General features: G+C 37.1%; 1 protein-coding gene across 1 annotated transcript in view; it reads left to right on the top strand.

Annotated features, from left to right (window-relative positions):
- The first annotated feature begins 408 nt into the window (after nt 1–408).
- The window catches only part of Herc4 (HECT and RLD domain containing E3 ubiquitin ligase 4), a 125,435-nt gene continuing 112,583 nt past the window's right edge, over nt 409–13,260 (top strand). Inside the window, exons 1-3 of the mRNA XM_067789604.1 lie at nt 409–542; nt 2,525–2,826; nt 2,901–3,190. The gene's annotated coding sequence lies outside the window, so the exon portion shown is untranslated. The remainder of the gene's footprint in view (nt 543–2,524; nt 2,827–2,900; nt 3,191–13,260) is intronic.

Raw genomic sequence — 13,260 nt, 5'->3', positions numbered from 1 at the left:
TCTTCGCTTAACATATTGCGTTACAATATAAACACTTTAAGATTATTTTTCTCATACTCTTTTTACAGCATCATTCAGATTCCCACTCACCCAACACTCGCCTATACAACTGAAACTTTTCAATTTACACTAATCCACACAAACAAATTTACCTAACTAATACACATAAAAGCAAACAATGTGCACGACGAAATTCATATTTGTTTAACTTTTGCTTTCTGTCATTTTTAGTAACGTTGTCGCGGATAGGATAACACTTGTCCACATGCATTTGTGCCCTCCCCCCACCCCCGCCCCCCCTAAAAAACAAATAGACCAACAACAAATCTAAAGTGAAAAGAACATTCATATTCTCTTTATATTTTCACACGCATTACGCGGTCGTGAGTCGCATGAAATTTGGTGTCTGCTTATATTTGGTTTATTGTATTTGAATAAAATTTTTCTCGTACTTATTTCAATTTGCTCGTAGTGGTGGCTCGTGATATTTTTTGGTAAAATATTTTGTGTGCTCGGTGGTTTTCGTGACAAAAAACAGAAAAGTAACTACAATAAATATGGAAATCAATTCAAGGAAAAATTATGGCAAATTTAATCATCCAAGTTTTTGCACGATTGAATTGAAATACGAGAGGAAAAATAATGGAGATACTTTTAGATTGGAAGATAAAGGAGAGGCTGCGGCGAGACAGAATAGTATTGTATGAATGGAATAGTGTGGATCAAGGCGATATAAATATGTTAGGAAAGGAGAAGGAAAAAAGAGCTAGGCCGAATGAACAGGATTAGCCTGGTGTTATTGGGCCACTTGAGGGCAGTGCGCTGCCACAACGTCCAGTTATTATTATTAAATTGGGTGGATATTTACAGCATAGAAGTTTCTACGAAAATTTTAAAGGGTATATTGAGCTTGCGGCGCCCACCGTGGTGTTATGGTAGCGCGCTCCGCCTACCACACCGAAGATCCTGGGTTCGCCCCGGACAAAGCAACATCAAAATTTTAGAAATAAGGTTTTTCAATTAGAAGAAAATTTGCTAAGCGGGGTCGCCCCTCGGCAGTGTTTGGCAAGCGCTCCGGGTGTATTTCTGCCATGAAAAGCTCTCAGTGAAAACTCTTCTGCGGCATAAAGCATGAAGGTCCCGGCCGGCAATTTGTAGGGAAAATCAAGAGGAGCACGACGCAAATTGGAAGAGAAGCTCGGCCTTAGATCTCTTCGAAGGTTATCGCGCCTTAGTACATATTTATTTATATTGAGCTTGCTAGGCTCGGAAAAGTTCTCTCAGGGAATCGGACGGTAGTCGTACAAGGAACGGTGAGTAATCCTTAAAGCTTTTGAAGGACACCTACTTTTCCGATGTCCCCGTTACACTGATGACTAGTATTGCTCCTGAGGGAAAAGCGCTTTCATGAGCTACCCAATCTGTAAAGCCCTACAAGTCTTAGGTGTCCGAAGGCATGCAGTTCTGCCGTTTGAAATATCTCTACGTATTAATTGTTGCTTTCTCACTCCTATCTACGGCAATTGTTTGCTGTTAGGTGTTTCTCTAAAATTTCGGATTAAGGTTATTGTCGCATTTACTCCGAAGGCAAGTAACGGATCCCACCTCTACCTCGAAGATTCTAAAGCACACTGTCTCTCTTTGCGCCCATTGAAAACGTTGGAACGCCTGATCGATCTGTACACAGAGGAGGACTGTTCGCAATTATTGGAATCGCAACATGCCTATTGTAAAGCAGGTCCACTAAAATTTTATTTACAAGAACCTTGCAGTCAGTAGGTGATATAGACTGCCCGACCACTGCAATGAGTTTAACATCTGCTTGGACTCTCAGGGGGAATCAATGAAAATCCCAAGTTCCTCGTGGAAGCAGTGGTTTGAATGACATAAAAGGTTAAAATTTTTCCCCAAAAGGTCGGGCAAGTACCTTAATGGCGCTTTTTTCAAAAACCTGACGTATAAATATCCGACAAGATGGTGGTGTCACCTTCAGGGGTTTATGTTATTTTATTGGAAGTATATATTGCTTTCCAGCAATTCACTTGATAATTAGCAATTGGTGTCGCCGATAGTTTCTGTAGCATTGCGGCGGTGGGTTCCACTTAGTTGGCTCAGCGGCCACCTACCCTTCTCTAACCTTAGAGCAAGACTTCAGGAAAAAAAGTGCGGATGGCGATTATCGACGTGACACGAAAGTTCCAAAGGTTAAAAAAAGATAATTCCAGCAGCCGAAGTTCTATTGCCTAAAGGTGCTAGTGGCTTAATCGCAACACACCGCTAATCGTTTGGGGATGCCTTTTTTACGATTGAAAATTGAAAAGGGTAAACAAGAGTGGAATACAAAAGAGAAAAGTAGAAGAGGGTGAAAGGTAAATAAGTGAGAGGAATGAAGAGAGACAAGGGAGGACGGAGAGAAAAGGGGAGAGGAAGACACCGAACTAGAAGAAGAAGTTGAGGAATGGAAAAGAAATGATGATGTATAGCGAAATAATATTTCGTCATCACGACTCAAATTTGGTTTTAGGACCAACCGTGTTTAGTGTTGTGCCATCTTCAATGTCATGTTTTAAATAAAAAATAGAAAGGAAAACATTCCGAGTACAAAAAAGAAGCTGAAAAAATAGAGAAAGCTTTCAAACTGGACCTTCACGAATTGCTGCTGGTTGGGGCTTTGGTAGATGTGGAATTATGTGAGACTGCCATTGAAAGTGTAGAAGAGAAAGCCGTCATGCCCATAGATCAGCCATCGAGTTGCACCCGTTTACTCCAATACATTTTTCTAGCAGAATTTCGCTCTTAAGGCTCTTAAGTAATAACCCACGAAAGGTAATAAAAACTGGACTTTATTACGAAAACTTAAGATGTTGAGCAGAATTAAATATAAGAGCTTATTTTTACAGTAAATAAAAAAGCATATTTATAACCTTCATGGAAAGTCTGGCGTTAAGTGTCCTAAACAATGCCAAAAAGATCTCAACATTTCGTTGATTATAATTAGTTAACGGACTTCAGCACTTTTTTTTACAATGCCGTTACTTCTACTAAAGTAAAAATATGTTTGCGCTATTTTACGTACAGTTGAATGCATTTTAAAGTCATTAACGAAAACCTGAAGCCAACTAAAGGGGGAAGAACAAAAATATTTAAAAGTACTGAACCCGACGTTGCATGAATAACTTAGGTGAAATGTGTAAGTATAAAACGAAGAACTTAGAAATTTTATTAAAAAATTAAAAAATATAAATAAAATCAGCAAAAAAGAGGTATCCAGCTTGCAAAGTACAAGTGACCAACAAAAAAGCGACAAAATATTTTAAAAAGAAAATTTTACAGGCTTCAAGTAGTCAGGTAAAACTGGGGCAAAGGGTGAAAAGAGAATTGAAAATGAAAGACGAAAAGAAAACAACCGCAAAGCTCACTAAGACATTTCGAGCGGAAAAAATTATGAAAGCAAAAAACAAATGCGGTTTCCAGCTAAGACCCTGACCACGTTTTAGTGAGAAATTAAATTTTGTTGAAAACTTTGTTGACAAAAGCCAAGATTTTCTCAAACTTTATGCTCACAACAATATAAAGTGAATTAAATGCTTATTAACAAAGATCAGGTGGTTTGTATGAGTGTAATGATTTGTGCAGTCAACTTAACAGAATCAAAGCCCTATAAAGGAGCTGAGAAAATGTACAAAATAAGATGAAACAAGTAAGGAAGGCTAAGTTCGGGTGTAACCGAACATTACATACTCAGCTGAGAGCTTTGAAGACAAAATTGTCTTTTTCATAGATACATACAAATGGTAATACTAATAAATGGAGCAACTTGCCCCTTGCTATTTTTCTTCAGCTATCAATTCGTTTTATTTGAATATTTTTTTTTAATATGAAAATTTGGTTAAATTTGAACGAATTTCTTTATCATTTTTCTTAAATCACCCCTGAAATATTTTCGAAGCGCTCTTAATTATGAGTCCGAAATTGTAGACCAAGGGTGAGGTTTTTTGGAACGATTTTCCCTCATCCTTTGTCAAATAAGGGAAAATCACCATGTAGGAAAATGAACTTAGGGTAACCCTGGAATGTGTTTGTATGACATGGGTATCAAATGAAAGGTGTTAATGAGTATTTTAAAAGGGAGAGGGCCTTAGTTGTATATGTGAAGGCGTTTTCGAGATATTGACCAAAATGTGGGCCAGGGTGACCTAAAACATCATCTGTCGGGTACCGCTAATTTATTATACTCAGTTGAGCAGAGCTCACAGAGTATATTAAGTTTGATTGGATAACGGTTGGTTGTACATATATAAAGGAATCGAGATAGATATAGACTTCCATATATCAAAATAATCAGGATAGAAAAAAAATTTGATTGAGCCATGTCCGTCCGTCCGTCCGTCCGTCCGTCCGTCCGTCCGTCCGTTAACACGATAACTTGAGTAAATTTTGAGGTATCTTGATGAAATTTGGTGTGTAGGTTCCTGAGCACTCATCTCAGATCGCTATTTAAAATGAACGATATCGGACTGTAACCACGCCCACTTTTTCGATATCGAAAATTTCGAAAAACCGAAAAAGTACGATAATTCATTACAAAAGACAGATAAAGCGACGAAACTTGGTAGATGGGTTGAACTTATGACGCAGAATAGAAAATTAGTAAAATTTTGGACAATGGGCGTGGCACCGCCCACTTTTAAAAGAAGGTAGTTTAAAACTTTTGCAAGCTGTAATTTGGCAGTCGTTGAAGATATCATGATGAAATTTGGCAGGAACGTTACTCCTATTACTATATGTACGCTTAATAAAAATTAGCAAAATCGGAGAAGGACCACGCCCACTTTTAAAAAAAATTTTTTTTAAAGTAATATTTTAACAAAAAATGTAATATCTTTACAGTATATAAGTAAATTATGTCAACATTCAACTCCAGTAATGATATGGTGCAACAAAATACAAAAATAAAAGAAAATTTCAAAATGGGCGTGGCTCCGCCCTTTTTCATTTAATTTGTCTAGGATACTTTTAACGCCATAAGTCGAACAAAAATTAACCAATCCTTTTAAAATTTGGTGGGGGCATAGATTTTATTACGTTAACTGTTTTCTGTGAAAATGGGCGAAATCGGTTGATGCCACGCCCAGTTTTTATACACAGCCGTTCGTCTGTCCTTCCGCTCGGCCGTTAACACGATAACTTGAGCAAAAATCAATATATCTTTACTAAACTCAGTTCACGTACTTATCTGAACACACTTTGTATTGGTATAAAAAATGGCCGAAATCCGACTATGACCACGCCCACTTTTTCGATATCGAAAATTACCAAAAATGAAAAAAATGCCATAATTCTATACCAAATACGAAAAAAAGGATGAAACATGGTAAGGTAATTGCATTGTTTTATTGATGCGAAATATAACTTTAGAAAAAACTTTATAAAATGGTTGTAACACCTACCATATTAAGTAGAAGAAAATGAAAAAGTTCTGCAAGGCGAAATAAAAAACCATTAAAATCTTGGCAGATATCACATATATAAATAAATTAGCAGTATCCAACAGAAGATGTTCTGGGTCACCCTGGTCCACATTTTGGTCGATATCTGGAAAACCCCTTCACATATACAACTACCACCACTCCCTTTTAAAACTCTCATTAATACCTTTAATTTTATACCCATATCGTACAAACTCATTCTAGAGTCACCCCTGGTCCACCTTTATGGCGATATCTCGTAAAGGCGTCCACCTATAGAACTAAGCCCCACGCCCTTTTAAAATACTCATTAACACCTTTCATTTGATACCCATATCGTACAAACATATTCTAAAGTCACCCCTGGTCCATCTTTATGCCGATATCTCGAAAAGGCGAACACCTATAGAACAAAGGCCCACTCCATTTTAAAAATACTCATTAGCACCTTTCGTCTGATATCCATATCATACAAACAAAGTCTAGAGTCACCCCTGGTCCACGTTTATTGCGATACCTCGAAAAGGCGTCCACCTATAGAACTAAGGCCCACTCCCTTTAAATTACTCATTAACTCCTTTCGTTTGATACCCATATTGCACAAACGAATTCTAGATTCACCCCTGGCCCACCTTTATGGCGATATCTCGAAACGGCGTCCACCTATGGAACTAAAGATTACTCCCTTTTAAAATACTCATTAACACCTTTCTTTTGATACCCATATTGTACAAACAAATTCTAGGGTCACCCTGGTCCACCTTTATGGCGATATCTCGAAACCGCGACCACCTATACAACAACCACCACTCCCTTTTAAAACCCTGATTAATACCTTTAATTTGATACCCATATCGTACAAACACATTCTAGAGTCACCCCTGGTCCACCTTTATGGCGATATCTCGAAAAGGCGACCACCTATACAACAACCACCACTCCCTTTTAAAACCCTGATTAATACCTTTAATTTGATACCCATATCGTACAAACACATTCTAGAGTCACCCCTGGTCCACCTTTATGGCGATATCTCGAAAAGGCGACCACCTATACAACAACCACCACTCCCTTTTAAAACCCTCATTAATACCTTTAATTTGATACCCATATCGTACAAACACATTCTAGAGTCACCCCTGGTCCACCTTTATGGTGATATTTCGAAACGGCATCCACCTATAGAACTAAGGCCCACTCCTTTTTAAAATACTCATTAACACCATTCGTTTGATGCCCATATTGTACAAACAAATTCTAGGGTCACCCCTGGTCCACCTTTGTGGCAATATCTCGAAACGGCGTCCACCTATGGAACTAAGGATTACTCCCTTTGAAAATACTCATTAACACCTTTCTTTTGATAACCATATTGTACAAACAAATTCTGGGGTCACCCCTGGTCCACCTTTACAGCGATATCTCGAAACGGCGTCCACCTATGGAACTAAGGATTACTCCCTTTTAAAATACTCATTAACTCCTTTCGTTTGATACCCATATTGCACAAACGCATTCTAGAGTCACCTCTGGTCCACCTTTATGGCGATAACTCGAAAAGGCGACCACCTATACAACAACCACCACTCCCTTTTAAAACCCTCATTAATGCCTTTAATTTGATACCCATATCGTACAAACTCATTCTAGAGTCACCCCTGGTCCACCTTTATGGCGATATCTCGAAAAGGCGACCACCTATACAACAACCACCACTCCCTTTTAAAACCCTCATTAATGCCTTTAATTTGATACCCATATCGTACAAACTCATTCTAGAGTCACCCCTGGTCCACCTTTATGGCGATATTTCGAAACGGCATCCACCTATAGAACTAAGGCCCACTCCTTTTTAAAATACTCATTAACTCCTTTCGTTTGATACCCATATTGCACAAACGCATTCTAGAGTCACCCCTGGTCCACCTTTATGGCGATATCTCGAAAAGGCGACCACCTATACAACAACCACCACTCTCTTTTAAAACCCTCATTAATACCTTTAATTTTATACCCATATCGTACAAACTCATTCTAGAGTCACCCCTGGTCCACCTTTATGGCGATATCTCGAAAAGGCGTCCACCTATAGAACTAAGCCCCACGCCCTTTTAAAATACTCATTAACAGCTTTAATTTGATACCCATATCGTACAAACGCATTCTAGAGTCAACCCTGGTCCACCTTTATGGCTATATCCCTAAATGGCGTCCACCTATAGAACTATGGCCCACTCCCTCATAAAATACTCTTTAATGCCTTTCATTTGATACACATGTCATATAAACACATTCCAGGGTTTCCCTCGGTTCATTTTCCTACATGGTTATTTTCCCTTGTGTTTTCACCATAGCTCTCAACTGAGTATGTAATGTTCGGTTACACCCGAACTTAACCTTCCTTACTTGTTTATTTATATATGTAATACCACGAAAAGTATTCCTGCCATGATTCTAAGGGCTTTTGATTTCGCCCTGTATTTTCTTCTACTTAATATGATAGGTGACACATCCATTTTACAAAGTTTTTTCTAAAGTTATATTTTGCTGTCAAAAAACCAATCCAATCACCATGTTTCATCCCATTTTTCGTTTTTAGTATAGAATCATGGCATTTTTTTCATTTTTCGAAATTTTCGATATCAAAAGAGGGGGCGTGATCATAGTCGGATTTCGCCCATTTTTAATTCCAAGATAAAGGGAGTTCAGATAAGTACGTAAACTAAATTTACTAAAGATATATTGATTTTTGCTCAAGTTATCGTGTTAACGGCCGAGCGGAAGCAAAGACCGTCGACTGTGTATAGAAACTGGGCGTGGCTTCAACCGATTTCGCCCATTTTTAAAGAAAACAGTTATAGAAGCTATGCCCTTACCAAATTTCGCAAGGATTGGTAAATTTTTGTTCGAATTATGGCATTAAAAGTATTATAGCCCTCATAACGTTATTTTGTACCCCTTAATTCATAACGATACGCCTGCCAGGCGTATAATGTTTAAGGACATCACCTGATGACTAATGAGTACATATAAAAAAAAATCATCATGTTTCAGATATTTCAATGTTATTTTTTTAATAAAAGTCATTTTTATAAAGAGCAATTGCTTTTTAATACTTTTTTTAAAAAAGTTTTATTGTCATCCAAGAATCAACAAAAAGGGCAGTATTCTCTGCGAGGAACTAAAACTTTCTTTAAAAATTAAATTACAATTTTTTTAAAAATTCAATAAGTTAGCAATATTTTATTTATTCAATGTTAATTCATAAAAGTACAATTATTAATTAATTAATTAACATTCTATAAACTTAATTAATTAAATATATATAATTAATTAACATTCTATATACATGAGTTGCAAATAATACTTTTATGTCCGTTACATACGGGCTTTGAACATTTCGTACAAGTCATTTTAGAGATATGTACGTCGAATTTTTGATGGGCAGAATGTACAATATCTCTTTTTTTACATATGTAGATGTTTCTTCGTTTATATTCCTGCCTTCGAAAGATCTTTCAGGTAAACTTGATTGTATACTGCTGCGCAAGCCACGTTTTAGAGATATTTCAACATTTGTCCACTGCGTAATTTCGGATATTATTTCATCCGTGAAAAAGGCATCAAAACACGAGATAGGTTCGCAAAAAGATTTACATGCTCGGGTAGGACCTCTGGCTGTTCGAACGATGTTCATTGACAGCACTCTGCCAGCATTTCTTTCCTTTGAACTAGTCCAGCAATATTGGCTTCTACTTCGTATTGTGGGCTTAGGTACTACAATTATGCGCTTATCGAAGGATCGTGTATCATTTAAGGCTTCATGTGGCTCATCCACGTCTGGTTGTGTATTCTCGATACTATCTTCTTCATCAACGTTTTCATCTTCTATGTCACTCCAAAGAACATCTTCTAATAACTCGTCTTCTACCTCACTATCCTCTTCCGAGGAACTATAGTCGCTGGAAAGGTTTTGCAGATACTTATCTATTTGCATGTCGTCTAGTCCTTGATTTCTTGCCATTTCTTAGTTAAAATTTCTACGAGGATGGCCTAGGCACATTAATTTTAAAATAAATTTAAAGCGTAAAAGTAACACAAATCATAACGATACGTCTCTCAAGCGTATATAACATCCATATTTCATGAAATACGAAACTTACTCTGCAAGATCAACCACCACCGCAAAGCTGTGAGTAACGACTGAGGCAAATGTGAGTATGAGTTTGCTGAGACAGCAATTGTAAGAAGGAGACCAAAAATAAAAAATGTGATACGCCTCGCAGACGTATGTTATGAAAGCAGGGTTAAATGAAAAAGGGCGGAGCCACGCCCATTTCGAAATTTCTTTTATTTTTGTATTTGGCTTTTAAAATTTCTTTTTTTAAAGTGGGCGTGTTCTTAATCCGATTTTGCTAATTTTTATTTAGAATACATATAGTAATCGGGCGGCCACCGTGGTGTGATGGTAGCGTGCTCCGCCTACCACACCGTATGCCCTGGGTTCAAACCCCGGGCAAAGCAACATCAAAATTTTAGAAATAAGGTTTTTCAATTAGAAGAAAATTTTTCTAAGCGGGGTCGCCCCTCGGCAGTGTCGGCATAAAACATACAGGTCCCGTCCGGCCAATTTGTAGGGAAAATCAAGAGGAGCACGGCGCAAATTGGAAGAGAAGTTCGGCCTTCGATCTTTTGGGAGGTTATCGCGCCTTACATTTTTTTTTATATAGTAATAGGAGTAACGTTCCTGCCAATCTTCAAAGACTGCCAAAACACAGCTTGCAAAACTACTTTTATACTCTCTGTTGCCTCGTCCGCATATTTCTCCAAAGGTTTCACCTCCTAGAACTCTTGTATCTCCTGCTTGGTAATTAGTTAAATGCGTGTGTATGTGTGAGTAAGAACTTCGGCTGATGAATACATGTGTGTGAGTGAGTTATCTCTTCGTCGCCCTCTATATATGTGTGTAAATGATAATTAATGTGTTCATGTACACAAGTGTGGCTCGCTTTAATGTTTACATGTTCATAAGAGTGGCTGCTTCATGTTTTTGTTGTTGCGTGATTATTTACCAACAGCCTGGTGATGTCAACATTCGCCACAATATTCTGTGAGCTCTGCTCAGCTGAGTATAAAAAGAGAGATTGTGAGTTTTAGCTCCATCTTGCTTACAAGATAAGAATAAATGCGCAGAGCGAAACAATTTCATTATAACCTAACTTAGCAGGTAAACATTTGTGTAAGTATTGTAGATTGTCATTGAAAATTCTCGCTTACACTTGGCTGTACTTGGTGGAGTTAAATGTTGTAAATTGATTTTTTTTTACTGCTACATAAGCGGCTTTTTTGCAAGTGAGTGGAAATAAAACGCGAGGTAGATTAAGAAATTGGACACAAAGCAATAACACAAAGTAAGCTAGTTGAGCTGGCTAAGGGGTTTGAGATGAAATCGCTTAAGCAACAGTCGACGAAAAAAGGGCACTATTGTGAACGTGCGAACGATATGCACATACGAATGTACAGATATACGAAATTAACAGCCATAATAATTGTTTTTGCAATTCTCTGGATTATTGTCAAACGCTTACTGAAGTAGAAATGTCAAAGCAGCTAAAAAAGTGCCAATGAACTGATTTCTTTACACCACCTGTATGGTTCCCCCAAGGTGAAACTGTTTAGCTAGTTAAAACGTTTTTTTCAAGCTCGCTTGCAAAAAAAAACCAACTACAGAAGTTGGTATGTTTATTAGATGGTTTGCGGTGGTGGCGTGTGAGCAACTTTTGCTAAAACTAATTGAGTTAAATGAATTTATTTTATTTAACTTAAAGGAAAATTGCGCGAATGGAATGAAAAGTATTGGTTGTGGTAGAATAATATATACATTGGATTATTTGAATTTTACATTAGCGCAATACAAAGATATCTTGTGTGGCGTAAGTCTATGAGCCCGTTTACATACAGTCAGTGTCACAAGAAAGTGTAAATACGCGGCTGTCCCCGCATAAATTCCGACCGGGGGCAATATATAACCACTTTATGTGAATTCATCATCTGTTGTCATAAATTACTTATTGTCATTCGCCAGACAATGGCAAGTCTTGATATTTCGAAGTGTAAACAGAGCTTAAAGATATCATTTCAGAGTCGATAAACGGATGGTATCGTTTGTTTGTACATATATCGAAGATTTTCATGAATGTGAGACACATACTACACTAAATGTAAACAATTCGTTCTAATGTTGGCCGATCCCGTAATTTTTTTGGAGCATCGTGGTCTGTGGTTGTGACCTTTCAGTAACAGAGGTTTTTATTCATGACTGTGACTGAATCAGAACAAATACCAAGGCAATGGGCGCTTTTTGAAAACACACTTTTTGTTGATACGTTGCAAACATGTTTTCATGAGTTGAGTGATAAAAATTTTGTTTTATGAACAGCGAGTTGACCCAACTGTCAAAAGAAATAATTAATCTTAAATTTTAAGGAAAAGAATTTCATAAATTATTTTTTATTTAATAATTTGGGAAAAATTTACACAACGTGACATCAGGACGGACAAGGCGACAGCTGTTTCGATTATACCTTGTAAATCTCTTCAAAGCCTTTTCTCCCGGGAGTGGGAGTCGAACTCGCACCCCTACGATAGTTGAAATGGTTGTAAACGCATTCAGCTACGTCATGCCTGTTGTGAAGTCTTTCCCAATTGCCTTCTTTTTGCATATTTTAATCTTTTACACATTGCATACTTCGTATGCAATTATGTGTTAAAGCTATGCTTGGTACGGCGGTTTTCAAAGAAACTTTGGTTTTGTTGCTGTTTTCGTTCTATTTATAGAACTACAACGAATTAACCAATTTTGTCTGTTTGTATGATTTTTAATAATCGGGGATTGCCCATATTGCTTTTTTTTTTTAAATGTATGACAACATTTATTTGAAGCAATTTTTTAATTTTATAATTTGTATAAAGTATGCAATGTGTAAAAGATTAAAGTATGCAATGTGTAAAAGATGCAATGTATGCAATGTGTAAAAGATTAAAATATGCAAAAAGAAGGCAATTGGGAAAGACTTCACAACAGGCATGACGTAGCTGAATGCGTTTACAACCGTTTCAACTATCGTAGGGGTGCGATTTCGACTCCCACTCCCGGGAGAAAAGGCTTTGAAGAGATTTACAAGGTATAATCGAAACAGCTGTCGCCTTGTCCGTCCTGATGTCACGTTGTGTAAATTTTTCCCAAATTATTAAATAAATTATAAAATTAAAAAATTGCTTCAAATAAATGTTGTCATACATTTAAAAAAAAAAAAGCAATATGGGCAATCCCCGATTATTAAAAATCATACAAACAGACAAAATTGGTTAATTCGTTGTAGTTCTATAAATAGAACGAAAACAGCAACAAAACCAAAGTTTCTTTGAAAACCGCCGTACCAAGCATAGCTTTAACACATAATTGCATACGAAGTATGCAATGTGTAAAAGATTAAAATATGCAAAAAGAAGGCAATTGGGAAAGACTTCACAACAGGCATGACGTAGCTGAATGCGTTTACAACCATTTCAACTATCGTAGGGGTGCGAGTTCGACTCCCACTCCCGGGAGAAAAGGCTTTGAAGAGATTTACAAGGTATAATCGAAACAGCTGTCGCCTTGTCCGTCCTGATGTCACGTTGTGTAAATTTTTCCCAAATTATTAAATAAATTATAAAATTAAAAAATTGCTTCAAATAAATGTTGTCATACATTTAAAAAAAAAAAAAAAAAAGCAATATGGGCAATCCC

Source organism: Eurosta solidaginis, chromosome 5 (genome assembly GCF_040869045.1).
Source record: "Eurosta solidaginis isolate ZX-2024a chromosome 5, ASM4086904v1, whole genome shotgun sequence".
NCBI classification, from domain to species: Eukaryota; Metazoa; Arthropoda; class Insecta; order Diptera; family Tephritidae; genus Eurosta; species Eurosta solidaginis.
This window is presented reverse-complemented; position numbering and strand designations above follow the sequence as displayed.